The sequence below is a fragment of the Schistocerca serialis genome, unplaced genomic scaffold, assembly GCF_023864345.2.
Source record: "Schistocerca serialis cubense isolate TAMUIC-IGC-003099 unplaced genomic scaffold, iqSchSeri2.2 HiC_scaffold_1362, whole genome shotgun sequence".
Lineage (NCBI taxonomy): Eukaryota > Metazoa > Arthropoda > Insecta > Orthoptera > Acrididae > Schistocerca > Schistocerca serialis.
This window is the reverse complement of record NW_026047583.1, coordinates 46213338-46233764: the sequence shown is the minus strand read 5'-3', so window position 1 is coordinate 46233764 and position 20427 is coordinate 46213338.

The following is a 20427-nucleotide window of genomic DNA, read 5'->3' as shown; positions in this document are numbered from 1 at the left end:
TCTTCTTACTCTGTATGTTTTGAACCATTCCTGTGACACTAGTTACAGATTCCGATGCTTCACTTCAGGTTTACTGTATCCCTCTGACCTTCTTATTGACGATGAAATACAGAAATTGCATCAGAATTAAATAGAAAAGGCACAATGCCGACTTAAGTACAAGAAAACTGACTCTTCTTACTGTCTATGATTTGAACCATTTCTGTGACACTAGTTATAGATTCCGATGCTTCACTTCAGGTCTACTGTATCCCTCTGACCTTCTTATTAACGATGAAACACAGAAATTGCATCGGAATTAAATAGAAAACGCACAATGCCGACTTAAGTACAAGAAAACTGACCCTTCTTACTGTCTATGTTTTGAACCATTTCTGTGACACTAGTTATAGATTCCGATGATTCACTTCAGGTTCACTGTATCCCTCTGACCTCCTTATTGACGATCACACACAGAAATTGCATCGGAATTAAATGCAAAAGGCACAATGCCGACTCAAGTACAAGAAGGCTGGCTCATCTTACTGTCTATCTTTCGAACCATTCCTGTAACACTAGTTATAGATTCCGATGCTTCACTTCAGGTTTTCTGTATCCCTCTGACCTCCTTATTGACGATGAAACACAGAAATTGCATCGGAATTAAATAGAAAAGGCACAATGCCGACTTAAGTACATGACAACTGACCCTTCTTACTGTCTATGTTTTGAACCATTCCTGTGACCCTAGTTACAGATTCCGATGCTTCACTTCAGGTTTATTGTATCTCTCTGACCTTCTTATTCACAATGAAACACAGAAATTGCATCGGAATTAAATACAATAGGCACAATGCCGACTTAAGTACAAGAAAACTGACTCTTCTTACTGTCTATGTTTTGAACCATTCCTGTGGCAGTAGTTATAAATTCCGATGCTTCACTTCGGGTTTACTGTATCCCTCTGACCTTCTTATTGACGATGAAACACAGAAATTGCATCGGAAAGATAACCAAAAAGCACAGTGCTGACTCAAGTACAAGAGGACTGGCTCTTCTTACTGTCTATGTTTTGAACCTTTCCTGTGAGACCGGTTTTTGATTCCGACGCTTCACTTCAGGTTCACTGTATCCCGTGGACTTCATTATTGACGATGAAACACAGAAATTGCATTGGAATCAAATACAAAAGGCACAATACTGACTTAAGTACAAGAAAACTGACTCTTCTCACTGTCTATGTTTTGAACCATTCCTGTGACACTAGTTATAGTTTCCGATGGTTCACTTCAGGTTTACTGTATCCCTCTGACATTCTTATTGACGATGAAACACAGACATTCCGTCGGAATTAAATAGAAAAGACACAATGCCGATTCAAGTACAAGAAAACTGACTCTTCTTACTCGTTATGTTTTGAACCATTCCTGTGACACTAGTTACAGATTCCGATGCTTCACTTCAGGTTTACTGTATCTCTCTGACCTTCTTATTGACGATGAAATACAGAAATTGCATCAGAATTAAATAGAAAAGGCACAATGCCGACTTAAGTACAAGAAAACTGACTCTTCTTACTGTCTATGATTTGAACCATTTCTGTGACACTAGTTATAGATTCCGATGCTTCACTTCAGGTTTACTGTATCCCTCTGACCTTCTTATTGACGACGAAACACAGAAATTGCATCGGAATTAAATACAATAGGCACAATGCCGACTCAAGTACAAGAAGACTGGCTTTTCTTTCTGTCTATGTTTTGAACCATTCCTGTGACACTAGTTATAGATTCCGATGATTCACTTCAGGTTCACTGTATCCCTCTGACCTCCTTATTGACGATCACACACAGAAATTGCATCGGAATTAAATGCAAAAGGCACAATGCCGACTCAAGTACTAGAAGGCTGGCTCATCTTACTGTCTATCTTTCGAACCATTCCTGTGACACTAGTTATAGATTCCGATGCTTCACTTCAGGTTTTCTGTATCCCTCTGACCTCCTTATTGACGATGAAATACATAATTGCATCGGAATTAAATAGAGAAGGCACAATGCCGACTTAAGTACATGACAACTGACCCTTCTTACTGTCTATGTTTTGAACCATTCCTGTGACCCTAGTTACAGATTCCGATGCTTCACTTCAGGTTTATTGTATCTCTCTGACCTTCTTATTCACAATGAAACACAGAAATTGCATCGGAATTAAATACAATAGGCACAATGCCGACTTAAGTACAAGAAAACTGACTCTTCTTACTGTCTATGTTTTGAACCATTCCTGTGACAGTAGTTATAAATTCCGATGCTTCACTTCGGGTTTACTGTATCCCTCTGGCCTTCTTATTGACGATGAAACACAGAAATTGCATCGGCATTAAATAGAAAAGGCACAATGGCGACTCAAGTACATGAAAACTGACTCTTCTTACTGCCTATGTTTTGGACCACTCCTGTGACACCAGGTATAGATTCCGTTGCTCCACTTCAGGTGTACTGTATCCCTCTGACCTTCTTGGTGACGATGAAACACAGAAATTGCATCGGAATTAAACAGAAAAGGCACAATGCCGACTTAAGTACAAGACAACTGACTCTTCTTACTGTCTATGTTTTGAACCATTTCTGTGACACTAGTTATAGATTCCGATGCTTCACTTCAGGTTTACTGTATCCCTCTGACCTTCGTCTTGACGATGAAACACAGAAATTGCATCGGAATTATATACAAAAGGCACAATGCCTACTCAAGTACAAGAGGACTGGCTCTTCTTACTGTCTATGTTTTGAAGCTTTCCTGTGAGACCGGTTTTAGATTGCGATGCTTCACTTCAGGTTTACTGTATCCCTTGGACGTTCTTATTGACGACGAAACACAGAAATTGCATCGGAATTAAATACAAAAGGCACAATGCCGAATCAAGTACAAGAAGACTGGCTTTTCTTTCTGTCTATGTTTTGAACCATTCCTGTGACACTAGTTATAGATTCCGATGATTCACTTCAGGTTCACTGTATCCCTCTGACCTCCTTATTCACGATCACACACAGAAATTGCATCGGAATTAAATGCAAAAGGCACAATGCCGACTCAAGTACAAGAAGGCTGGCTCATCTTACTGTCTATCTTTCGAACCATTATTGTGACACTAGTTATTGATTCCGATGCTTCACTTCAGGTTTTCTGTATCCCTCTGACCTCCTTATTGACGATGAAACACAGAAATTGCATCGGAATTAAATAGAAAAGGCACAATGCCGACTTAAGTACATGACAACTGACCCTTCTTACTGTCTATGTTTTGAACCATTCCTGTGACCCTAGTTACAGATTCCGATGCTTCACTTCAGGTTTATTGTATCTCTCTGACCTTCTTATTCACAATGAAACACAGAAATTGCATCGGAATTAAATACAATAGGCACAATGCCGACTTAAGTACAAGAAAACTGACTCTTCTTACTGTCTATGTTTTGAACCATTCCTGTGACAGTAGTTATAAATTCCGATGCTTCACTTCGGGTTTACTGTATCCCTCTGACCTTCTTATTGACGATGAAACACAGAAATTGCATCGGAAAGATATACAAAAAGCACAGTGCTGACTCAAGTACAAGAGGACTGGCTCTTCTTAGTGTCTATGTTTTGAACCTTTCCTGTGAGACCGGTTTTTGATTCCGACGCTTCACTTCAGGTTCACTGTATCCCGTGGAGTTCATTATTGACGATGAAACACAGAAATTGCATTGGAATTAAATACAAAAGGCACAATACTGACTTAAGTACAAGAAAACTGACTCTTCTCACTGTCTATGTTTTGAACCATTCCTGTGACACTAGTTATAGATTCCGATGGTTCACTTCAGGTTTACTGTATCCCTCTGACATTCTTATTGACGATGAAACACAGACATTCCGTCGGAATTAAATAGAAAAGACACAATGCCGATTCAAGTACAAGAAAACTGACTCTTCTTACTCTCTATGTTTTGAACCATTCCTGTGACACTAGTTACAGATTCCGATGCTTCACTTCAGGTTTACTGTATCCCTCTGACCTTCTTATTGACGATGAAATACAGAAATTGCATCAGAATTAAATAGAAAAGGCACAATGCCGACTTAAGTACAAGAAAACTGACTCTTCTTACTGTCTATGATTTGAACCATTTCTGTGACACTAGTTATAGATTCCGATGCTTCACTTCAGGTTTACTGTATCCCTCTGACCTTCTTATTGACGACGAAACATCCGATGCAATTTCTGTGTTTCATCGTCAATAAGAAGGCCAGAGGGATACAGTAAACCCGAAGTGAGGCATCGGATTCTGTAACTAGTGTCACAGGAATGGTTCAAAACATAGACAGTAAGAAGAGTCAGTCTTCTTGTTTTTAAGTCGGCATTGTGCCTTTTCTATTTAATTCCAATGCAATTTCTGCGTTTCGTCGTCAATAAGAAGGTCCAAGGGATACAGTAAACCTGAAGTGAAGCATCAGAATCCAAAATCGGTCTCAAAGGAAAGGTTCAAAACATAGACAGTAAGAAGAGCCAGTCCTCTTGTACTTATGTCGGCATTGTGACTGTTCTATTTAATTCTGATGCAATTTCTGTGTTTCATCGTCAATAAGAAGGTCAGAGGGATACAGTAATCCTGAAGTGAAGCAACGGAACCTATAACTAGTGTCACAAGAATGGTTCGAAAGATATGTGCCTTTTGCATTTAATTCCGATGCAATTTCTGTGTGTCATCGTCAATAAGGAGGTCAGAGGGATACAGTGAACCTGAAGTGAATCATCGGAATCTATAACTAGTGTCACAGGAATGGTTCAAAACATAGACAGAAAGAAAAGCCAGTCTTCTTGTACTTGAGTCGGCATTGTGCCTTTTGTATTTAATTCCGATGCAATTTCTGTGTTTCGTCGTCAATAAGAAGGTCCAAGGGATACAGTAAACCTGAAGTGAAGCATCGCAATCTAAAACCGGTCTCACAGGAAAGTTTCAAAACATAGACAGTAAGAAGAGCCAGTCCTCTTGTACTTGAGTCGGCATTGTGCCTTTTGTATATAATTCCGATGCAATTTCTGTGTTTCATCGTCAATAAGGAGGTCAGAGGGATACAGTAAACCTGAAGTGAAGCATCGGAATCTATAACTAGTGTCACAGAAATGGTTCAAAACATAGACAGTAAGAAGAGTCAGTTTTCTTGTACTTAAGTCGGCATTGTGCGTTTTCTATTTAATTCCGATGCAATTTCTGTGTTTCGTCGTCAATAAGAAGGTCAGAGGGATACAGTAAACCTGAAGTGAAGCATCGGAATCTATAAGTAGTGTCACAGAAATGGTTCAAATCATAGACAGTAAGAAGAGTCAGTTTACTTGTACTTAAGTCGGCATTGTGCTTTTCTATTTAATTCTGATGCAATTTCTGTATTTCATCGTCAATAAGAAGGTCAGAGGGATACAGTAAACCTGAAGTGAAGCATCGGAATCTGTAACTAGTGTCACAGGAATGGTTCAAAACATAGAGAGTAAGAAAAGTCAGTTTTCTTGTACTTGAATCGGCATTGTGTCTTTTCTATTTAATTCCGACGGAATGTCTGTGTTTCATCGTCAATAAGAATGTCAGAGGGATACAGTAAACCTGAAGTGAACCGTCGGAATCTATAACTAGTGTCACAGGAATGGTTCAAAACATAGACAGTGAGAAGAGTCAGTTTTCTTGTACTTAAGTCAGTATTGTGCCTTTTGTATTTAATTCCAATGCAATTTCTGTGTTTCATCGTCAATAATGAAGTCCACGGGATACAGTGAACCTGAAGTGAAGCGTCGGAATCAAAAACCGGTCTCACAGGAAAGGTTCAAAACATAGACAGTAAGAAGAGCCAGTCCTCTTGTACTTGAGTCAGCACTGTGCTTTTTGTATATCTTTCCGATGCAATTTCTGTGTTTCATCGTCAATAAGAAGGTCAGAGGGATACAGTAAACCCGAAGTGAAGCATCGGAATTTATAACTACTGTCACAGGAATGGTTCAAAACATAGACAGTAAGAAGAGTCAGTTTTCTTGTACTTAAGTCGGCATTGTGCCTATTGTATTTAATTCCGATGCAATTTCTGTGTTTCATTGTGAATACGAAGGTCAGAGAGATACAATAAACCTGAAGTGAAGCATCGGAATCTGTAACTAGGGTCACAGGAATGGTTCAAAACATAGACAGTAAGAAGGGTCAGTTATCATGTACTTAAGTCGGCATTGTGCCTTTTCTATTTAATTCCGATGCAATTATGTGTTTCATCGTCAATAAGGAGGTCAGAGGGATACAGAAAACCTGAAGTGAAGCATCGGAATCTATAACTAGTGTCACAGGATTGGTTCGAAAGATAGACAGTAAGATGAGCCAGCCTTCTTGTACTTGAGTCGGCATTGTGCCTTTTGCATTTAATTCCGATGCAATTTCTGTGTGTGATCGTCAATAAGGAGGTCAGAGGGATACAGTGAACCTGAAGTGAATCATCGGAATCTATAACTAGTGTCACAGGAATGGTTCAAAACATAGACAGAAAGAAAAGCCAGTCTTCTTGGACTTGAGTCGGCATTGTGCCTTTTGTATTTAATTCCGATGCAATTTCTGTGTTTCGTCGTCAATAAGAACGTCCAAGGGATACAGTAAACCTGAAGTGAAGCATCGCAATCTAAAACCGGTCTCACAGGAAAGCTTCAAAACATAGACAGTAAGAAGAGCCAGTCCTCTTGTACTTGAGTAGGCATTGTGCCTTTTGTATATAATTCCGATGCAATTTCTGTGTTTCATCGTCAATAAGGAGGTCAGAGGGATACAGTAAACCTGAAGTGAAGCATCAGAATCTATAACTAGTGTCACAGAAATGGTTCAAAACATAGACAGTAAGAAGAGTCAGTTTTCTTGTACTTAAGTCGGCATTGTGCGTTTTCTATTTAATTCCGATGCAATTTCTGTGTTTCATCGTTAATAAGAAGGTCAGAGGGATACAGTAGACCTGAAGTGAAGCATCGGAATCTATAACTAGTGTCACAGAAATGGTTCAAATCATAGACAGTAAGAAGAGTCAGTTTTCTTGTACTTAAGTTGGCATTGTGCCTTTTCTATTTAATTCTGATGCAATTTCTGTATTTCATCGTCAATAAGAAGGTCAGAGGGATACAGTAAACCTGAAGTGAAGCATCGGAATCTGTAACTAGTGTCACAGGAATGGTTCAAAACATAGACAGTAAGAAGGGTCAGTTTTCTTGTACTTGAATCGGCATTGTGTCTTTTCTATTTAATTCCGATGGAATGTCTGTGTTTCATCGTCAATAAGAATGTTAGAGGGATACAGTAAACCTGAAGTGAACCATCGGAATCTATAACTAGTGTCACAGGAATGGTTCAAAACATAGACAGTGAGAAGAGTCAGTTTTCTTGTACTTAAGTCAGTATTGTGCCTTTTGTATTTAATTCCAATGCAATTTCTGTGTTTCATCGTCAATAATGAAGTCCACGGGATACAGTGAACCTGAAGTGAAGCGAGGGAATCAAAAACTGGTCTCACAGGAAAGGTTCAAAACTTAGACAGTAAGAAGAGCCAGTCCTCTTGTACTTGAGTCAGCACTGTGCTTCTTGTATATCTTTCCGAAGCAATTTCTGTGTTTCATCGTCAATAAGAAGGTCAGAGGGATACAAAAGGCACAATGCCGACTTAAGTAAAAGAAAACTGACTCTTCTTACTGTCTATGTTTGAACCATTCCTGTGACAGTAGTTATAAATTCCGATGCTGCACTTCGGGTTTACTGTATCCCTCTGACCTTCTTATTGACGATGAAACACAGAAATTGCATCGGAATGATATACAAAAAGCACAGTGCTGACTCAAGTACAAGAGGACTGGCTCTTCTTACTGTCTGTGTTTTGAACCTTTCCTGTGAGACCGGTTTTTGATTCCGACGCTTCACTTCAGGTTCACTGTATCCCTTGGACCCCATTATTGACGATGAAACACAGAAATTGCATTGGAATTAAATACAAAAGGCACAATACTGACTTAAGTACAGGAAAACTGACTCTTCTTACTGTCTATGTTTTGAACCATTCCTGTGACACTAGTTATAGATTCCGATGGTTCACTTCAGGTTTACTGTATCCCTCTGACATTCTTATTGACGATGAAACACAGAATTTGCATCGGAATTAAATAGAAAAGGCACAATGCCGACTGAAGTACAAGACAACTGACTCTTCTTACTGTCTATGTTTTGGACCACTCCTGTGACACCTTGTATAGATTCCGTTGCTCCACTTCAGGTGTACTGTATCCCTCTGACCTTCTTGGTGACGATGAAACACAGAAATTGCATCGGAATTAAACAGAAAAGGCACAATGCCGACTTAAGTACAAGACAACTGACTCTTCTTACTGTCTATGTTTTGAACCATTCCTGTGACACTAGTTATAGATTCCGATGCTTCACTTCATGTTTACTGTATCCCTCAGACCTTCTTATTGACGATGAAACACAGAAATTGCATCGGAATTATATACAAAAGGCACAATGCCGACTCAAGTAAAAGAGGACTGGCTCTTCCAACTGTCTATGTTCTGAACCTCTCCTGTGAGACCGGTTTTAGATTCCGATGCTTCACTTCAGGTTTACTGTATCTCTTGGCCCTTCTTATTGACGACGAAACACAGAAATTGCATCGGAATTAAATAGAAAAGTCACAATGCCGACTTACGTACAAGAAGACTGACTCTTCTTACTGTCTACGTTTTGAACCATTCCTGTGAAACTAGTTATAGTTTCCGATGCTTCACTTCAGGTTTACTGTATCCCTCTGACCTCCTTATTGAAGATGAAACACAGAAATTGCATCGGAATTAAATAGAAAAGGCACAATGCCGACTTCAGTACAAGACAACTGACTCATCTTACTGTCTATGTTTTGAACCATTCCTGTGACGCTAGGTATAGATTCCGATGCTTCACTTCAGGTTTACTGTATCCCTCTGACCTCCTTATTGACGATGAAACACAGAAATTGCATAGGAATTAAATAGAAAAGGCACAATGCCGACTTAAGTACAAGACAATTGACCCTTCTTACTGTCTATGTTTTGAACCATTCCTGTGACACTAGTTACGGATTCCGATGCTTCACTTCAGGTTTATTGTATCTCTCTGACCTTCTTATTGACGATGAAACATAGAAATTGCATCGGAATTAAATACAAAAGGCACAATGCCGATACAAGAAAACTGACTCATCTTACTGTCTATGTTTTGAACCATTCCTGTGACAGTAGTTATAAATTCCGATGCTTCACTTCGGGTTTACTGTATCCCTCTGACCTTCTTATTGACGATGAAACACAGAAATTGCATCGGGATGATATACAAAAAGCACAGTGCTGACTCAAGTACAAGAGGACTGGCTCTTCTTACTGTCTATGTTTTGAACCTTTCCTGTGAGACCGGTTTTTGATTCCGACGCTTCACTTCAGGTTCACTGTATCCCTTGGTCCCCATTATTGACCATGAAACACAGAAATTGCATTGGAATTAAATACAAAAGGCACAATACTGACTTAAGTACAGGAAGACTGACTCTTCTTACTGTCTATGTTTTGAACCATTCCTGTGACACTAGTTATAGATTCCGATGGTTCACTTCAGGTTTACTGTATCCCTCTGACATTCTGATTCACGATGAAACACAGACATTGCATCGGAATTAAATAGAAAAGACACAATGCCGATTCAAGTACAAGAAAACTGACTCTTCTTACTGTCTATGTTTTGATCCATTCCTGTGACACTAGTTATAGATTCCGATGCTTCACTTCAGGTTTACTGTATCCCCCTGACCTCCTTATTGACGATGTAACACAGAATTTGCATCGGAATTAAATAGATAAGTCACAATGCCGACTAAAGTACAAGACAACTGACTCTTCTTACTGTCTATGTTTTGGACCACTCCTGTGACACCAGGTATAGATTCCGTTGCTCCACTTCAGGTGTACTGTATCCCTCTGACCTGCTTGGTGACGATGAAACACAGAAATTGCATCGTAATTAAATAGAAAAGGCACAATGCCGACTTAAGTACAAGACAACTGACTCATCTTACTGTCTATGTTTTGAACCATTCCTGTGACACTAGTTATAGATTCCGATGCTTCACTTCAGGTATACTGTATCCCTCTGACCTCCTTATTGACGATGAAACACAGAAATTGCATCGGAATTAAATACAAAAAGCACAATGCCGGTACAAGAAAACTGACTCATCTTACTGTCTATGTTTTGAACCATTCCTGTGACAGTAGTTATAAATTCCGATGCTTCACTTCGGGTTTACTGTATCCCTCTGACCTTCTTATTGACGATGAAACACAGAAATTGCATCGGAATGATATACAAAAAGCACAGTGCTGACTCAAGTACAAGAGGACTGGCTCTTCTTACTGTCTATGTTCTGAACCTTTCCTGTGAGACTGGTTTTTGATTCCGACGCTTCACTTCAGGTTCACTGTATCCCTTGGACCCCATTATTGACCATGAAACACAGAAATTGCATTGGAATTAAATACAAAAGGCACAATACTGACTTAAGTACAGGAAGACTGACTCTTCTTACTGTCTATGTTTTGAACCATTCCTGTGACACTAGTTATAGATTCCGATGCTTCACTTCAGGTTTACTGTATCCCTCTGACATTCTGATTGACGATGAAACACAGACATTGCATCGGAATTAAATAGAAAAGACACAATGCCGATTCAAGTGCAAGAAAACTGACTCTTCTTACTGTCTATGGTTTGAACCATTCCTGTGACACTAGTTATAGATTCCGATGCTTCACTTCAGGTTTACTGTATCCCCCTGACCTCCTTATTGACGATGTAACACAGAATTTGCATCGGAATTAAATAGAAAAGTCACAATGCCGACTGAAGTACAAGACAACTGACTCTTCTTACTGTCTATGTTTTGGACCACTCCTGTGACACCAGGTATAGATTCCGTTGCTCCACTTCAGGTGTACTGTATCCCTCTGACCTGCTTGGTGACGATGAAACACAGAAATTGCATCGTAATTAAATAGAAAAGGCACAATGCCGACTTAAGTACAAGACAACTGACTCATCTTACTGTCTATGATTTGAACCATTCCTGTGACACTAGTTATAGATTCCGATGCTTCACTTCAGGTTTACTGTATTCCTCTGACCTCCTTATTGACGATGAAACACAGAAATTGCATCGGAATTAAATAGAAAAGGCACAATGCCGACTTAAGTACAAGACAATTGACCCTTCTTACTGTCTATGTTTTGAACCATTCCTGTGACACTAGTTACAGATTCCGATGCTTCACTTCATGTTTATTGTATCTCTCTGACCTTCTTATTGACGATGAAACACAGAAATTACATCGGAATTAAATACAAAAGGCACAATGCCGACTTAAGTAAAAGAAAACTGACTCTTCTTACTGTCTATGTTTGAACCATTCCTGTGACAGTAGTTATAAATTCCGATGCTGCACTTCGGGTTTACTGTATCCCTCTGACCTTCTTATTGACGATGAAACACAGAAATTGCATCGGAATGATATACAAAAAGCACAGTGCTGACTCAAGTACAAGAGGACTGGCTCTTCTTACTGTCTGTGTTTTGAACCTTTCCTGTGAGACCGGTTTTTGATTCCGACGCTTCACTTCAGGTTCACTGTATCCCTTGGACCCCATTATTGACGATGAAACACAGAAATTGCTTTGGAATTAAATACAAAAGGCACAATACTGACTTAAGTACAGGAAAACTGACTCTTCTTACTGTCTATGTTTTGAACCATTCCTGTGACACTAGTTATAGATTCCGATGGTTCACTTCAGGTTTACTGTATCCCTCTGACATTCTTATTGACGATGAAACACAGAATTTGCATCGGAATTAAATAGAAAAGGCACAATGCCGACTGAAGTACAAGAAAACTGACTCTTCTTACTGTCTATGTTTTGGACCACACCTGTGACACCAGGTATAGATTCCGTTGCTCCACTTCAGGTGTACTGTATCCCTCTGACCTTCTTGGTGACGATGAAACACAGAAATTGCATCGGAATTAATTAGAAAAGGCACAATGCCGACTTAAGTACAAGACAACTGACTCTTCTTACTGTCTATGTTTTGAACCATTCCTGTGACACTAGTTATAGATTGCGATGCTTCACTTCAGGTTTACTGTATCCCTCTGACCTCCTTATTGAAGATGAAACACAGAAATTGCATCGGAATTAAATAGAAAAGGCACAATGCCGACTTCAGTACAAGACAACTGACTCATCTTACTGTCTATGTTTTGAACCATTCCTGTGACACTAGGTATAGATTCCGATGCTTCACTTCAGGTTTACTGTATCCCTCTGACCTCCTTATTGACGATGAAACACAGAAATTGCATCGGAATTAAATAGAAAAGGCACAATGCCGACTTAAGGACAAGACAATTGACCCTTCTTACTGTCTATGTTTTGAACCATTCCTGTGACACTAGTTACAGATTCCGATGCTTCACTTCAGGTTTATTGTATCTCTCTGACCTTCTTATTGACGATGAAACATAGAAATTGCATCGGAATTAAATACAAAAGGCACAATGCCGGTACAAGAAAACTGACTCATCTTACTGTCTATGTTTTGAACCATTCCTGTGACAGTAGTTATAAATTCCGATGCTTCACTTCGGGTTTACTGTATCCCTCTGACCTTCTTATTGACGATGAAACACAGAAATTGCATCGGAATGATATACAAAAAGCACAGTGCTGACTCAAGTACAAGAGGACTGGCTCTTCTTACTGTCTATGTTTTGAACATTTCCTGTGAGACCGGTTTTTGATTCCGACGCTTCACTTCAGGTTCACTGTATCCCTTGGACCCCATTATTGACCATGAAACACAGAAATTGCATTGGAATTAAATACAAAAGGCACAATACTGACTTAAGTACAGGAAGACTGACTCTTCTTACTGTCTATGTTTTGAACCATTCCTGTGACACTAGTTATAGATTCCGATGGTTCACTTCAGGTTTACTGTATCCCTCTGACATTCTGATTGACGATGAAACACAGACATTGCATTGGAATTAAATAGAAAAGACACAATGCCGATTCAAGTACAAGAAAACTGACTCTTCTTACTGTCTATGTTTTGAACGATTCCTGTGACACTAGTTACAGATTCCGATGCTTCACTTCAGGTTTACTGTATCCCTCTGACCTTCTTATTGACCATGAAATACACAAATTGCATCAGAAATAAATAGAAAAGGCACAATGCCGACTTAAGTACAAGAAAACTGACTCTTCTTACTGTCTATGATTTGAACCATTTCTGTGACACTAGTTATAGATTCCGATGATTCACTTCAGGTTTACTGTATCCCTCTGACCTTCTTATTGACGATGAAACACAGACATTGCATCGGAATTAAATAGAAAAGACACAATGCCGATTCAAGTACAAGAAAACTGACTCTTCTTACTGTCTATGTTTTGAACCACTCCTGTGACACTAGTTATAGATTCCGATGCTTCACTTCAGGTTTACTGTATCCCCCTGACCTCCTTATTGACGATGTAACACAGAATTTGCATCGGAATTAAATAGAAAAGTCACAATGCCGACTGAAGTACAAGACAACTGACTCTTCTTACTGTCTATGTTTTGGACCACTCCTGTGACACCAGGTATAGATTCCGTTGCTCCACTTCAGGTGTACTGTATCCCTCTGACCTGCTTGGTGACGATGAAACACAGAAATTGCATCGTAATTAAATAGAAAAGGCACAATGCCGACTTAAGTACAAGACAACTGACTCATCTTACTGTCTATGATTTGAACCATTCCTGTGACACTAGTTATAGATTCCGATGCTTCACTTCAGGTTTACTGTATTCCTCTGACCTCCTTATTGACGATGAAACACAGAAATTGCATCGGAATTAAATAGAAAAGGCACAATGCCGACTTAAGTACAAGACAATTGACCCTTCTTACTGTCTATGTTTTGAACCATTCCTGTGACACTAGTTACAGATTCCGATGCTTCACTTCATGTTTATTGTATCTCTCTGACCTTCTTATTGACGATGAAACACAGAAATTACATCGGAATTAAATACAAAAGGCACAATGCCGACTTAAGTAAAAGAAAACTGACTCTTCTTACTGTCTATGTTTGAACCATTCCTGTGACAGTAGTTATAAATTCCGATGCTGCACTTCGGGTTTACTGTATCCCTCTGACCTTCTTATTGACGATGAAACACAGAAATTGCATCGGAATGATATACAAAAAGCACAGTGCTGACTCAAGTACAAGAGGACTGGCTCTTCTTACTGTCTGTGTTTTGAACCTTTCCTGTGAGACCGGTTTTTGATTCCGACGCTTCACTTCAGGTTCACTGTATCCCTTGGACCCCATTATTGACGATGAAACACAGAAATTGCTTTGGAATTAAATACAAAAGGCACAATACTGACTTAAGTACAGGAAAACTGACTCTTCTTACTGTCTATGTTTTGAACCATTCCTGTGACACTAGTTATAGATTCCGATGGTTCACTTCAGGTTTACTGTATCCCTCTGACATTCTTATTGACGATGAAACACAGAATTTGCATCGGAATTAAATAGAAAAGGCACAATGCCGACTGAAGTACAAGAAAACTGACTCTTCTTACTGTCTATGTTTTGGACCACTCCTGTGACACCAGGTATAGATTCCGTTGCTCCACTTCAGGTGTACTGTATCCCTCTGACCTTCTTGGTGACGATGAAACACAGAAATTGCATCGGAATTAATTAGAAAAGGCACAATGCCGACTTAAGTACAAGACAACTGACTCTTCTTACTGTCTATGTTTTGAACCATTCCTGTGACACTAGTTATAGATTGCGATGCTTCACTTCAGGTTTACTGTATCCCTCTGACCTCCTTATTGAAGATGAAACACAGAAATTGCATCGGAATTAAATAGAAAAGGCACAATGCCGACTTCAGTACAAGACAACTGACTCATCTTACTGTCTATGTTTTGAACCATTCCTGTGACACTAGGTATAGATTCCGATGCTTCACTTCAGGTTTACTGTATCCCTCTGACCTCCTTATTGACGATGAAACACAGAAATTGCATCGGAATTAAATAGAAAAGGCACAATGCCGACTTAAGGACAAGACAATTGACCCTTCTTACTGTCTATGTTTTGAACCATTCCTGTGACACTAGTTACAGATTCCGATGCTTCACTTCAGGTTTATTGTATCTCTCTGACCTTCTTATTGACGATGAAACATAGAAATTGCATCGGAATTAAATACAAAAGGCACAATGCCGGTACAAGAAAACTGACTCATCTTACTGTCTATGTTTTGAACCATTCCTGTGACAGTAGTTATAAATTCCGATGCTTCACTTCGGGTTTACTGTATCCCTCTGACCTTCTTATTGACGATGAAACACAGAAATTGCATCGGAATGATATACAAAAAGCACAGTGCTGACTCAAGTACAAGAGGACTGGCTCTTCTTACTGTCTATGTTTTGAACATTTCCTGTGAGACCGGTTTTTGATTCCGACGCTTCACTTCAGGTTCACTGTATCCCTTGGACCCCATTATTGACCATGAAACACAGAAATTGCATTGGAATTAAATACAAAAGGCACAATACTGACTTAAGTACAGGAAGACTGACTCTTCTTACTGTCTATGTTTTGAACCATTCCTGTGACACTAGTTATAGATTCCGATGGTTCACTTCAGGTTTACTGTATCCCTCTGACATTCTGATTGACGATGAAACACAGACATTGCATTGGAATTAAATAGAAAAGACACAATGCCGATTCAAGTACAAGAAAACTGACTCTTCTTACTGTCTATGTTTTGAACGATTCCTGTGACACTAGTTACAGATTCCGATGCTTCACTTCAGGTTTACTGTATCCCTCTGACCTTCTTATTGACCATGAAATACACAAATTGCATCAGAAATAAATAGAAAAGGCACAATGCCGACTTAAGTACAAGAAAACTGACTCTTCTTACTGTCTATGATTTGAACCATTTCTGTGACACTAGTTATAGATTCCGATGATTCACTTCAGGTTTACTGTATCCCTCTGACCTTCTTATTGACGATGAAACACAGACATTGCATCGGAATTAAATAGAAAAGACACAATGCCGATTCAAGTACAAGAAAACTGACTCTTCTTACTGTCTATGTTTTGAACCACTCCTGTGACACTAGTTATAGATTCCGATGCTTCACTTCAGGTTTACTGTATCCCCCTGACCTCCTTATTGACGATGTAACACAGAATTTGCATCGGAATTAAATAGAAAAGTCACAATGCCGACTGAAGTACAAGACAACTGACTCTTCTTACTGTCTATGTTTTGGACCACTCCTGTGACACCAGGTATAGATTCCGTTGCTCCACTTCAGGTGTACTGTATCCCTCTGACCTGCTTGGTGACGATGAAACACAGAAATTGCATCTTAATTAAATAGAAAAGGCACAATGCCGACTTAAGTACAAGACAACTGACTCATCTTACTGTCTATGTTTTGAACCATTCCTGTGACACTAGTTATAGATTCCGATGCTTCACTTCAGGTATACTGTATCCCTCTGACCTCCTTATTGACGATGAAACACAGAAATTGCATCGGAATTAAATAGAAAAGGCACAATGCCGATTCAAGTACAAGAAAACTGACTCTTCTTACTGTCTATGTTTTGAACCATTCCTGTGACAGTAGTTATAAATTCCGATGCTGCACTTCGGGTTTACTGTATCCCTCTGACCTTCTTATTGACGATGAAACACAGAAATTGCATCGGAATGATATACAAAAGGCACAGTGCTGACTCAAGTACAAGAGGACTGGCTCTTCTTACTGTCTGTGTTTTGAACCTTTCCTGTGAGACCGGTTTTTGATTCCGACGCTTCACTTCAGGTTCACTGTATCCCTTGGACCCCATTATTGACGATGAAACACAGAAATTGCATTGGATTTAAATACAAAAGGCACAATACTGACTTAAGTACAGGAAAACTGACTCTTCTTACTGTCTATGTTTTGAACCATTCCTGTGACACTAGTTATAGATTCCGATGGTTCACTTCAGGTTTACTGTATCCCTCTGACATTCTTATTGACGGTGAAACACAGACATCGCATCGGAATTAAATAGAAAAGACACAATGCCGATTCAAGTACAAGAAAACTGACTCTTCTTACTGTCTATGTTTTGAACCATTCCTGTGACACTAGTTACAGATTCCGATGCTTCACTTCATGTTTACTGTATCCCTCTGACCCGCTTATTGACGATGTAACACAGAAATTGCATTGGAATTAAATACAAAAGGCACAATACTGACTTAAGTACAGGAAAACTGACTCTTCTTACTGTCTATGTTTTGAACCATTCCTGTGACACTAGTTATAGATTCCGATGGTTCACTTCAGGTTTACTGTATCCCTCTGACATTCTTTTTGACGATGAAACACTGACATTGCATCGGAATTAAATAGAAAAGACACAATGCCGATTCAAGTACAAGAAAACTGAATCTTCTTACTGTCTATGTTTTGAACCATTCCTGTGACACTAGTTACAGATTCCGATGCTTTACTTCAGGTTTACTGTATCCCTCTGACCTTCTTATTGACGATGAACACAGAAATTGCTTCGGAATTAAATAGAAAACGCACAATGCCGACTTAACTACAAGAAAACTGACTCTTCTTACTGTCTATGTTTTGAACCATTTCTGTGACACTAGTTATAGATTCCGATGCTTCACTTCAGGTTTACTGTATCCCTCTGACCTGCTTATTGACGACGTAACACAGAAATTGCATTGGAATTAAATACAAAAGGCACAATACTGACTTAAGTACAGGAAAACTGACTCTTCTTACTGTCTATGTTTTGAACCATTCCTGTGACACTAGTTATAGATTCCGATGGTTCACTTCAGGTTTACTGTATCCCTCTGACATTCTTATTGACGATGGAACACTGACATTGCATCGGAATTAAATAGAAAAGACACAATGCCGATTCAAGTACAAGAAAACTGAATCTTCTTACTGTCTATGTTTTGAACCATTTCTGTGACACTAGTTATAGATTCCGATGCTTCACTTCAGGTTTACTGTATCCCTCTGACCTCCTTATTGACGATGAAACACAGAAATTGCATCGGAATTAAATGCAAAAGGCACAATGCCGACTCAAGTACAAGAAGACTGGCTCTTCTTCCTGTCTATGATTTGAACCATTCCTGTGACACTAGTTGCTTCACTTCAGGTTTACTGTATCCCCTGACCTCCTTATTGACGATGAAACACAGAATTTGCATCGGAATTATATAAAAAAGGCACATTGCGGACTGAAGTACAAGACAACTGACTCTTCTTACTGTCTATGTTTTGGACCACTCCTGTGACACTAGTTATAGATTCCGTTGCTTCACTTCAGGTGTACTGTATTACTCTGACCTCCTTATTGACGATGAAACACAGACATTGCAACGGAATTATATACAAAAGGCACAATGCCGACTCAAGTACAAGAGGACTGGCTCTCCTTACTGTCTATGTTTTGAACCCTTCCTGTGAGACCGGTTTTAGAGTCCGACGCTTCACTTGAGGTTTACTGTATCCATTGCACCTTCTTATTGACGACGAAACACAGAAATTGCATTGGAATTAAATAGAAATGGCACAATGCCGACTTAGGTACACGAAGACTGACTCATTTTACTGTCTACGTTTTGATCCATGCCTGTGTCACTAGTTATAGATTCCGATGCTTCACTTCAGGTTTACTGTATCCCTCTGACGTTCTTATTGACGATGAAACACAGAAATTGCATCGGAATGATATACAAAAAGCACAGTGCTGACTCAAGTACAAGAGGACTGGCTCTTCTTACTGTCTATGTTTTGAACCTTTCCTGTGAGACCGGTTTTTGATTCCGACGCTTCACTTCAGGTTCACTGTATCCCTTGGACCCCATTATTGACAATGAAACACAGAAATTGCATTGGAAATAAATACAAAAGGCACAGTACTGTCTTAAGTACAGGAAGACTGACACTAGTTATAGACTCCGATGCTTCACTTCAGATTTACTGTATCCCTCTGACCTCCTTATTGACGATGAAACACAGAAATTGCATCGGAATTATATAGAAAAGGCACAATGCCGACTTAAGTACAAGACAAGTGACCCCTCTTTTTGTCTATGTTTTGAACCATTCCTGTGACACTAGTTACAGATTCCGATGCTTCACTTCAGGTTTATTGTATCTCTCTGACCTTCTTATTGACGATGAAACATAGAAATTGCATCGGAATTAAATACAAAAGGCACAATGCCGACTTAAGTACAAGAAAACTGACTCTTCCTACTGTCTATGTTTTGAACCATTCCTGTGACAGTAGTTATAAATTCCGATGCTTCACTTCGGGTTTACTGTATTCCTCTGACCTTCTTATTGACAATGAAACACAGAAATTGCATCGGAATGATACACAAAAAGCACGGTGCTGACTCAAGTACAAGAGGACTGGCTCTTCTTACTGTCTATATTTTGAACCTTTCCTGTGAGACCGGTTTTTGATTCCGACGCTTCACTTCAGGTTCACTGTATCCCTTGGACCCCATTATTGACGATGAAACACAGAAATTGCGTTGGAATTAAATACAAAAGGCACAATACTGACTTAAGTACAGGAAGACTGACTCTTCTTACTGTCTATGTTTTGAACCATTCCTGTGACACTAGTTATAGATTCAGATGGTTCACTTCAGGTTTACTGTATCCCTCTGACATTCTTATTGACCATGAAATACAGAAATTGCATCACAATTGAATAGAAAAGGCACAATGCCGACTTAAGTACAAGAAAACTGACTCTTCTTACTGTCTATGATTTGAACCATTTCTGTGACACTAGTTATAGATTCCGATGCTTCACTTCAGGTTTACTGTATACCTCTGACCTTCTTATTGACGATGTAACACAGACATTGCATCGGAATTAAATAGAAAAGGCACAGTGCCGATTCAAGTACAAGAAAACTGACTCTTCTCACTGTCTATGTTTTGAACCATTCCTGTGACACTAGTTATAGATTCCGATGCTTCACTTCAGGTTTACTGTATCCCCCTGACCTCCTTATTGACGATGTAACACAGAATTTGCATCGTAATTAAATAGAAAAGGCACAATGCCGACTGAAGTACAAGACAACTGACTCTTCTTGCTGTCTATGTTTTGGACCACTCCTGTGACACCAGGTATAGATTCCGTT